The sequence below is a fragment of the Phyllobates terribilis genome, unplaced genomic scaffold (genome assembly GCF_046119375.1).
Source record: "Phyllobates terribilis strain yellow unplaced genomic scaffold, ASM4611937v1 Scaffold_1352__1_contigs__length_313120, whole genome shotgun sequence".
In the NCBI taxonomy this organism is placed as follows: domain Eukaryota; kingdom Metazoa; phylum Chordata; class Amphibia; order Anura; family Dendrobatidae; genus Phyllobates; species Phyllobates terribilis.
In genome coordinates, this window is record NW_027364112.1 from 210880 (window position 1) to 221406 (window position 10527).

The following is a 10527-nucleotide window of genomic DNA, read 5'->3' on the forward strand; positions in this document are numbered from 1 at the left end:
TGAGAGGAGGGCGAGATTTCATAGGGACCGTCAGAACATGAGCAAGTTCCGTCAGGAGATGTCGCGGCCGGTCAGAGGATCTCTCTGAGGCAGCCTGATGAGGAGACTACCCTTGTTCATAATTTAACTGATGTGGGTGGTGCTCGGGGTGTGTTGGGGGTTAGTAATTCAGAGGGTGTTATAGGGAATATTCAAGGGGCAATTGGTGGGTGCATTATCTATGGGGTCAATTATTAAGTGTATTGCAGGGCTTGGCGTCACAGGGGGCAAGTGATGTGAGGTCGCCGGCAGTGGCGTGAGTGGCTTCCGGAGGTTCAGGAGCAGGATCTGGGCAGGCGGGAGTGCGCCTGCAGGGTGGTGGCTCGGTGTTATCACAGGAAAAGAGTAATACTGAGAAAGAAAAGGAGGATGAGGTGGTTCGGTTGGATAATTGAAGTGTATGTGGCACCCCAGGAGTCCGGGTGCCACAGTGGCATTGCCTCCCTCACAAGGGGTGATGCCATGCCTCGAAGCAAGGAGGGGTCCCCTAATCAGGTTTTGCTAGCATGCAACACTTTCCTGGCTCCAGACCAGCAAGGGGAGCTCCTCCCCTTAGCAACTGGGATCTGCAGGCGGGGTTAGTTTGAGGAAAGAAGAAAGGAGTTGAAGTCAGGACGTCGATGAGGAAAGACCTAGGGAGTGGAGCTGCATGGCAGTTCACCCCAGAGGAAGCGCAGAAGAACTGGACACCGGAGTCCGAGGTTGTGGGGCACTGAAAGCCCAGCAGCAGAAACCGGAGGGCAGGAGACAGCCAGCGGATCTTCAGTGTCTATAAAGAAAGGTTTTTGTTGGCAGTTCAACTAGGGGCAATGTAAGTTTGGGGGCACATGCAAGTTTAAGCACGAGTGTTTTGGATGTAGGGGAAGTCAGGGGCTCAGTAAGTGCTTTAAACGAGCAAAAGGCAAAAGAGGTGAGGGTTCTGGAAAGAGGGAGGACTCCCGTGAAGGTCGAGGCGATGCTTCCATTTTTAAATAGATATCCAGATATGGAGGCGGCTAGGTTAATTGAGCTGGGTTTTTCTGAGGGTTTCAGGATTCCGTTTGATCCTGGAGCGCCAAAATTTAGGCCGGGAAATTTGAAATCGGCAGGGGAACACCCGGAGGTGGTGATGGAAACGCTGTATAATGAAGTGGCTTTGGGGAGCACGGCGGGACCGTTTCTGGATCCGCCTTGGCCAGAATTGAGAATTTCCCCTTTGAATGTTGTACCCAAGCTGGTACCAAATAAGTTTTGGCTTATTCATCACTTATCTTCTCTAGAAGAGGACTCCGTGAATGGCATCCCGGTAGAGTTATCGTTTGATAAGTCATTAGGGTTGGTAAGGGCAGCAGGGCAAGCTGCGTTGGTGGTGACTCGCCCCCTGGGCCGTGGGGTACTCTGTAGTGGGGCAGGTCGGTGCTGGGGGTGTCACAGTGGCAGTGACCCGGTCCGTGACCCAGGGCGGTTAATAAAAGGGATTAAAGAAAAGGGAATATAGTTTTTATATAATGTTCGTGACGACACCTGTGATATGCTGCTATATGGGGCCGCCGCTGCGGTGCAGATCCTCTGGAACTGATGATGACACAGCAGAGTTGGTTCAGCTCTCCACAGGGAGAGCTTAGCTCCAGGGCAGTAAGTAGTGATACTATAGGGCGGATGTGGTTGGTGCGGTGTAGTGCAGGTGATGGCGCAGATAATAATTCTAGGACACAGTGGGGTGTAGTCTTCAAGGTTTACTCACAGTTGTTGAACTCCAGGTTACCAGGACCAGGGTAACCTCCCACACCGTCCTGTGTTTACCAAGTCAGGGGTTCAGCAATCTCCCAGGTGCCTCAGGAGTACATAACGGGACCCCAGTCTGTGTGCCTTACTCGGTCGTCTTCCTGCGCTGGCTCTCACCCTCCTGCCCTGCGCCAGTGTCCCAAGCCGGTAACCTCGGATTTTGGCGGGTAACCTGCAGTCCCCTGAATCCTATGTGGCTACCTTTTTAGCGATGTAGTTGTGGTTGTGAGCAGCTGCACCCTGAAAGTACAGAAGCATCCGGTTTCTAGCTGAGCCTTGTAGTTCTCCAATAGTTAGGGGCCGGTCCTCTTTGCGGCCTGATACCTCCACGTTCCTGCAGATTCGGGCGCATTGGTGGCTTCCGCACTTGCCGTGCCCCTGGGATCCCCTCACTCCTGGAGCCTTCCTCTGCTCCCTTCCTCTTCAGCCAGTCCTCCTGGGCCTCTCTGTCTAGGCTCTCTTCTCTGAGCAGAGCTCCTGCTTCCACCACTCTCTCCTCAGACTGAACACTGACTGGACTCTCTCTCTCAAGATGGCTCCCCTTTTTATACACCTACTGAAGTGCTCCCCTAGCTGCTTCCTCCACCCTCACCCAATACTTGGTTCCCCCTCAGTCGGTTCCACCGCACTTCTAACAGGGACAGGGCTCAGCATAAGGCAGTGCATCTTGCCCCGCCTGCTGGCCTGGAAGGGTGTAGTGTTGGATGCAAGTGGGTGGGTCCCGGGCAGTACTCCATCCTTACCTGAGAGTGAGATACCACACCTCTGGGTGAGATGCAGTACCTCTGTGGCGACTGACCCCGCAGGGGCGCCACAATGGCAAAATCGGATATTGAGGCGGCTTTTCGCTTGCTTCCAGTGCATCCGGACACTCTTCATCTGTTAGGCTGCATGTGGGATGAAAACATTTTTGTAGATCGTTGTTTGCCCATGGGCTGCTCTATATCATGCTCATACTTTGAGGCTTTTAGTTTATTTGTTGAATGGGTGGTTCGGGACATGTCCGGGGTCTCTTCAATAATTCACTACCTGAATGATTTCTTTTGTGTTGGGCCTTCTGGCTTGTTAGTGTGTTCAGTTTTGTGGGTAACTTTAAAGAAGGTGACGGTGTTGTTTGGGATCCCATTAGCCGCAGACAAGACGGAGGGCCCTGCTACGGTGATGTGTTTTTTGGGTATAGAAATTGACAGTGTGGCGATGGAGTGTAGGCTTCCTAAAGGAAAGTTGATGGATTTGCGGCTGGCGGAAGCGGCGGTGCGACGCGTCAAGAAAATAAGGTTGAAGGTAGTACGGTCATTGTTGGGCAAGCTTAATTTTGCTTGCAGGATAATGCCGATGGTCAGGGTGTTTTCCAGGTGATTATCGGAGGCGTTGGCAGGAAAATCATCGTCGCATCATTTTTTCGCGTTACTCAGGAGATCAAGGCGGATCTGGAGGTTTGGGACTCTTTTCTGGCGAAATATAATGGTTGCACGCTGTGGATGGACAAAGTGGTGTCCAATGATAGTATATCTTGACTTCAGCAAAGCATTTGACAAAGTATCTCACACCATCCTTATTGAAAAAATGACCAAGTATGCAATGGACCAGGCAACTGTTAGGTGGATTCATAACTGGCTTAGTGATCGGACTCAAAGGGTGGTTGTAAATGGCTTCACATCCAGCTGGATGAATGTCTCAAGTGGGGTACCACAGGGCTCCGTCCTGGGACCTGTATTGTTCAACATCTTTATCAATGATTTAGATGAAGGAATTGAGGGTAAACTGATTAAATTTGCTGATGACACAAAGCTAGGAGGGATAGCTAATACTAGAGAAGAGAGAGAGAGGATTCAAAAAGACCTAAATAAACTGGAGCAGTGGGCAGCAACCAACAGAATGGTTTTTAACCGGGAAAAATGCAAAGTACTACATCTGGGCAATAAAAATGAAAAAAGCATATACAGAATGGGAGGAATAGAGCTAAGCAACAGTACATGTGAAAAAGACTTAGGTATACTAATAGGTCATAGACTGAACATGAGTCAACAGTGTGATGCAGCAGCAAAAAAGGCAAATACAATTCTGGGATGTATTAACAGAAGCATACAGTCTAGATCACGTGAAGTCATTATCGGTCTTTACTCCTCTTTGGTCAGACCTCATCTGGAATGCTGTGTACAGTTTTGGGCACCACATTTTAAAAAAGACATAGACAAACTGGAGCAAGTTCAGAGAAGAGCGACCAGAATGGTGACTGGTCTGCAAACCATGTCCTATGAGGAACGGTTGCAGGATTTGGGAATGTTTAGCTTGCAAAAAAGAAGACTGAGAGGAGACTTAATAGCTGTCTACAAATATGTCAAGGGCTGTCACATTGTAGAAGGATCATCTTCTCATTTGCACAAGGAAAGACTAGAAGCAATGGGATGAAACTAAATGGGAGGAGACACAGATTAGATATTAGAAAAAACTTTTTGACAGTTAGGGTGATTAATGAGTGGAACAGGCTGCCACGAGAGGTGGTGAGTTCCCCTTCAATGGACATCTTCAAACAGAGGCTGGACAGACATCTGTCTGAGATGATTTAGTGAATCCTGCTTTGAGCAAGGGGTTGGACCAGATGACCCAGGAGGTCCCTTCCAACTCTACCATTCTATGATAACTTGCAGCTTTACACGGTTGCTGCTAGGTCATTGGGTTTTGGAGCGTTTTTTCTGGGACATTGGTGCGTAGGTCCTTGGCCAGTGACCTGACAGGAAACGGGTTTGGTAAAAAAACTTGTCCTTGTTGGAATTATTCCCAACTGTACTGGCCCTGGAATTGTGGGGGGCCGAGTTTAGCGGAAAGAACGTTTGTTTTTATTGTGATAACCTGTTGGAGGTTCATGCAATAAATTCTTTGTTGGCAAAATCTCCTCCTATAGTGGTGTACCTACGTCACTTGGTGTTGCGCTGTTTGGAAAGGAATGTGTATAGTGGCGAGGCATGTTCCGGGGGAATTGAATGAAGTGGCTGATGCGCTGTCTCGTTTCAGTTCGACTGGTTTCTCCAGCTGGTGCCATGGGCAGATAAAGTGGGAGCGGAATGTCCCAATGTGCTTTGGAGTCTAGTCAATGTGTAGTTTTCGAGTTAATCAAGAACTCAAGAAGGTATCCAAAATTATTGCTAGAATGGGAAACTTTGAGTGCGTGCATGGAGGTGGATTCTTCTGATAAGGATAGGCTGTGTTTAGTTTTATCCTTTTTAGGAAAAGATTTCATTTCGGGTAGATCGGTGTCCGCAGTGTCGCAGAGATTAGCGACGCTGGCATTTCTGTTTAAGTTACAGGGTGTGAAGGATGTCACAAAGGAATTTTTGGTGAATCAGGCCATGAAGGATTTTCGGAAAGGCGTAGTTAGTCAAGATAAAAGGAGGCCAGTTTCTTTTGCACTGTTGAACAAGTTGTTGGGTTGTGTGCAATCTGTTTGTTATTCCCTTTATGAGATAGCATTGTTTTCGGCTGCTTTTGTGTTAGCCTTCTTTGGTGCATTTCGCATAAGCGAGCTAATCAGTCCTCCACGTATGGTGGAAGGGGGTTTGCTTTTGGGTGACGTTCATGTGTTGGATGATAGGGTGGAATGTGTGTTCAGGCAGTCTAAGACTGATCAATGTGGGAATGTTTATTCTATTCCTGGTTATTTAGCCTGCCCGATTGTCGTAGTAAGGCATTTTATGGCAGTTCATGGTGCAATGCTGGGTGTGTTCTTATGACATGTGGACGAATTTGCACTGTCTCGGTACCAATTTGTTGCAGTTTTTAAACATTGATTAATGTTAATGGGTGAAAAGCCTGAAGAGTATGGGTCTCATTCGTTCCGCATTGGTGCGGCGACGGAGGCTTCTCGTTGGGGCTTGGGTGATGATGTGGTTCGGCGTATAGGTCGTTGTGAATCAGCACTTTTTCGCTCATATGGACGCCCTCACCTTGTGGCTGTATAAGGTTGAGATGGGCTGTAGCTGTTTGTTAGTGTGGTGATATTTATGTTTATTAATGAGGTCATTGTTTTGTTTTATTAAAGTGCATGTTTAATGTGGATCCTCGGTCATTCTTGCATGTTTTGGGGTGCGTTACTGGCCGATGTTCACACGGATGGTCGGCAGCTCAGGCAGGCTTGGTCCACGGCACTGATCAAGTGGCTGGGTATCCGCGGTATGACCTGGGGGAGTGTTTTGCCGGAGGTGGCATACTATTGTAGGGTGAATCAACTGCCGAATGTACTTGTGTTACATGTTGGTGGAAATTACCTTGGGGTTAGATCATCATGGAAACTCATCAGAGATATTAAATTCGACATGTTACGGTTGTGGTCAGCGTATCCAGGAATCGTTATTGTTTGGTCGGACATTGTTGCTCTGCTGAACTGGAGGTACACAAAATCGGTTGAGCGTATTAACAAGACCAGGATTAAGGTTAACAAAACTATGGCTCGTTTCGTAGCAAGGTGTGGTGGTAAGGCGTAAGGATTTGGAGGTGCCTTCTAGGGAGCACTTGAGATCGGACGGTGTGCATCTAAATGATATTGGGATGGATTTATGGTCTTTGGCCTTGAGAGAGGGTATTGAGCAAGCTTTAGGTGTGTGGCAGGCCCAGGCCAAGTAAGGTGTCACGTGTCCGGAGCTGTGGCGGGGGATAGGTCTGGTTCAGAAGCTGATATTAAAAATGTCCGTTTTGGTGGGAAGTCACTATTGGAGTATAGTGCCTTCTGTTTAACCCATGTCGCATGCAGCCATGTGTTTCTTTAAAGGGAGGTTAATATGAAAGGGGGTCGGAAAGATCCTCAATGACCAGAAAACCCTTCTTGAATTGTCAAGAAATCTGCCATATTTCCTCTACTCTCTCTTTGTCCCACTTGAAATTTTCATGAGAACAGTCTGAGTAACTTAAAATATTCACTCATCACTGCGAATCAATGATAATGTTACTAAACAACAGATGACTGCTTTAAATGAAATTAAAAAAAATCATGAAACAGGTGGTAAAAAGGTAAACTGACAAAGGATCGAATGTGGTTATTTGGCATACTGACATGTATGAAAGGGAGGCTTCCTGTCAACTGAATGATGTCAAGTATTTTTTTGCAGATTGCCAATAAGAACATTTCAAAATAATATGTTCCTTATTTTGGATAAGACACTTGAGAGAGGCACTATCCCTAAACCATAATGGGAAGATCTCATGGTTGACGGTCCAGTTATTGCTACATTCTATTACCTAAGGTTCATGAAAATTTACTCAACCCCCCCCAGGTTGTCCCATTGTATCAGGATGTGGAAGTATGAATGAACAGATCTGTAGATTCCTTGATCATTGTCTTCAACCTTGTATGGTCGATCTTCCGTCCTACTTAAAGGAGTCGAGAGAGGTTTTAAGGCGATTGGATGGTGAAGTATTGGAACCTGACATGTTCCTTGTGACATGTGATATTGAGTCCCTTTATACCTGCATTAGTCATCAACAGGGGATGCCAGCAACCAAATTTCTTCTCAACATGCAGGGTCTATCCAGAGACCTCCTTATCCGTCCAATGGACTCAATTTTGTTTTGGATCACAATTTTTTTTGTATTCAGGAACAGATTTTTCTTGCAGACTATGGGTGTGGCAATGGGCGTAACATTTGCGCTGTCTTATGAAAATCTTTTTTGTAGGGCTATGGGTGAGAGATATGGTTCAGACACAATATTCTCATGAATGGATAAGTAATTTTGTGTGATCAAACATCTGACTTTGAGAGCCATGTTAGAGATCTGAAAGACAGATTTACACAACGCGGATATCGAGTAAAAGATATTGACCGAGGTTACAGATTAGCTAGAGTATGTAACCTTGATGATTTACTGAAAAAGATGAAAAATCAAGATGAACGTGTCCTGCCAATTACCAGTTTCCATAGTCGAAGAGATGAAGTCCATTGGCCTATATTGAAACAGTTTTTTCTGAAACAAGAAAAAGCTGGTACAAATTGAATGTAAGTGGATAACTACTTTATAAACATTGGCACCTCTTGGTTTATAAGAACAGCTCAGTTTTGTTTCCTATCTTTAATTGTTGTATTCTTTAATGACTACAATTTACCATCTTTTTGTTCCCTTATTGTTTCCCAACATTTCATTTTATTTTCCTTATATTTGCGAAGTCGGCTGTGGCTTTTTAGTTTTATTCATTTTTATTTGTTTTCTCACTTCTTCTCTTTCAATCTAGGATGCAGTTTATCTCAGTGGCTAATATGAAAACAAGTCCCACATTTTTTCTTTCTTCCAGTATTTTTTACTTTGTCGTCTCATCTGGATATTGCTGCACGTTTTTCCATTTAAATGTGTTTTTATATATTTTTTTCATTGTTCTGTGTGTTTTATACACACTATTTTATTCTACCACTATGCATACCCTTTTTCACATTCATATGTTCTCTTTCTTTGCTTACTCATTACACTATTATTATTTTAATTTTACAATTTTTTATTACTTACTATTTATTTATTATCATTATATATATTTTTTTTTCTTAGTTTTTCATTTTGTGATCTTCCCTATTCCCCTATCACTTTATTTAGATTTTTTTTTTCATCATTCATTTCATTGACATGTCACAACGCATCCAATCATATTTCTTTGTTTATTTTTTAGCACCCTCACTTTTCACTCCATGCTTCCACATTCTGTCATTTTTCATCAGTTATCCACATACATATTTTTTTTCATTTGGCTCTTTTTCCCATCAAGGTCTACTTTCCCCACTGCAATAGGCACGTTTCCCCCATCCAATATAGCCGCCGCCCCATATTTTCCAATCTACAGTTATATGAAAAAGTTTGGGCACCCCTATTAATCTTAAGCTTAATGTTTTATAAAAATTGGTGTTTTTGCAACAGCTATTTCAGTTTGATATATGTAATAACTGTTGGACACAGTAATGTTTCTGCTTTGAAATGAGGTTTATTGTACTAACAGAAAATGTGCAATCTGCATTCAAACAAAATTTGACAGGTGCATAAGTATGGGCACCCTTATCATTTTCTTGTTTTAAATACTCCTACCTACTTTTTACTGACTTACTAAAGCACTTTTTTGGTTTTGTAACCTCATTAAGCTTTGAACTTCATAGCCACTTGCAAGTTGTTCTCTTGTTTGAATCTCCTCTGAAGAGTGGCATCATGGGCTCCTCAAAACAACTGTCAAATGATCTGAAAACAAAGATTATTCAACATAGTTGTTCAGGGGAAGGATACAAAAAGCTGTCTCAGAGATTTAACCTGTCAGTTTCCTCTGTGAGGAACATAGTAAGGAAATGGAAGAACACAGGGACAGTTCTTGTTAAGGCCAGAAGTGGCAGGCCAAGAAAAACATCAGAAAGGCAGAGAAGAAGAATGGTGAGGTCAAGGACAATCCTCAGACCACCTCCAGAGAGCTGCAGCATCAACTTGCTGCAGATGGTGTCACTGTGCATCGGTCAACAACGCACTTTGCACAAGGAGAAGCTGTATGGGAGAGTGATGCGAAAGAAGCCGTTTCTGCAAGCACGCCACAAACAGAGTCGGCTGAGGTATGCAAAAGCACATTTGGAGAAGCCAATTTCTTTTTGGAAGAAGGTCCTGTGGACTGATGAAACCATGGTTGAGTTGTTTGGTCATACAAAAAGGCGTTATGCATGGCTGCAAAAAAACACAGCATTCCAAGAAAAACACTTGCTACCCACAGTAAAATTGGGTGGAGGTTCCATCATGCTTTGGGGCTGTGTGGCCAATGCCGGCACCGGGAATCTTGTTAAAGTTGAGGGATGCATGAATTCCACTCAGTATCAGCAGATTCTTGACAATAATGTTCAAGAATCAGTGACAAAGTTGAAGTTACGCAGGGGATGGATCTTTCAGCAAGACAATAATCCAAAACACCGCTCCAAATCTACTCAGGCATTCATGCAGAGGAACAATTACAATGTTCTGGAATGGCCATCCCAGTCCCCAGACCTGAATATCATTGAACATCTGTGGGATCATTTGAAGAGGGCTGTCCATGCTCGGCGATCATCAAATTTAACTGAACTGGAACTGTTTTGTAAAGAGGAATGGTCAAAAATACCTTCATCCAGGATCCAGGAAATCATTAAAAGCTACAGGAAGCGACTAGAGGCTGTTATTTTTGCAAAAGGAGGATCTACTAAATATTAATGTCACTTTTCTGGTGAGGTGCCCATACTTATGCACCTGTCAAATTTTGTTTGAATGCAGATTGCACATTTTTTGTTAGTACAATAAACCTCATTTCAAGGCAGAAACATTACGGTGTCCAACAGTTATTACATATATCAAACTGAAATAGCTGTTGCAAAAACACCAATTTTTATAAAACATTAAGCTTAAGATTAATAGGGGTGCCCAAACTTTTTCATATAACTGTATTTCTACTTTCATAGTTGCATTGGGCAAGTTTTCCTCATCCAAGATGGCTGCCACTCCATTTCGCACATACGCACTGGCTGCTCGGCTTGGACCCGGAATTTCAGCTTCAATGACTCCATCAGCGCCCTCCAATGCAGGTATTGATAGTGACCACGCCACATAATCATAGTGGAAGGCGTTGATAGAAATGGCCATCACCTCTACCACCTTTCTCACTCATTAAAAAGTTGGCTTCCATTCTCCACTTCACCACCCCTTCGGAAGCATTAGTGAAACGTGCATTGGAGGGTAAGGTGGAGGCTGCAC